We start from the raw sequence: 477 nt of genomic DNA on the forward strand, positions 1-477 counted from the left end.
ATTTATGCAATATAAAAAGCAGGTATTTTTAGCGTTATATTCAATTTTAACTACTGGGGAGGAGGAATTGCTTAGATCTTTTAATAAAAAAACCTGTCATTTCATATTAGCAACATGCCAATACTAAAATTACAGTAGTTTGTTTGAGGTTTGGCTGGCCAGTATACTATAGTTCAACTACATGTTATGCCTTCAAAATATTGTTCTTGCCCATAGAGTGCTCTTCTGCAAGGTGATCTTAAAAGAACCTTTGAAAGACAAAAAGTGGGGGAGGACTGTCCTGAAGTGTTTTCCTCCTTCCATGGCCCAAGAAATTGATGCAAAACCCAATCTTTTGTCAAAAACAGCCTGTATTTGAAAGTGACTTTCTTATTTGGCACATGGAATGCAGGTGATACGGCTGGTACAGCAGTCCAGTCCTCATATGAGCTGCACCTTGGACTGGGCATTTATGTCGTTGTAGTGGCCTGTAGAGAA

The sequence above is a fragment of the Eurypyga helias genome, unplaced genomic scaffold, assembly GCF_000690775.1.
Source record: "Eurypyga helias isolate BGI_N326 unplaced genomic scaffold, ASM69077v1 scaffold15893, whole genome shotgun sequence".
Lineage (NCBI taxonomy): Eukaryota > Metazoa > Chordata > Aves > Eurypygiformes > Eurypygidae > Eurypyga > Eurypyga helias.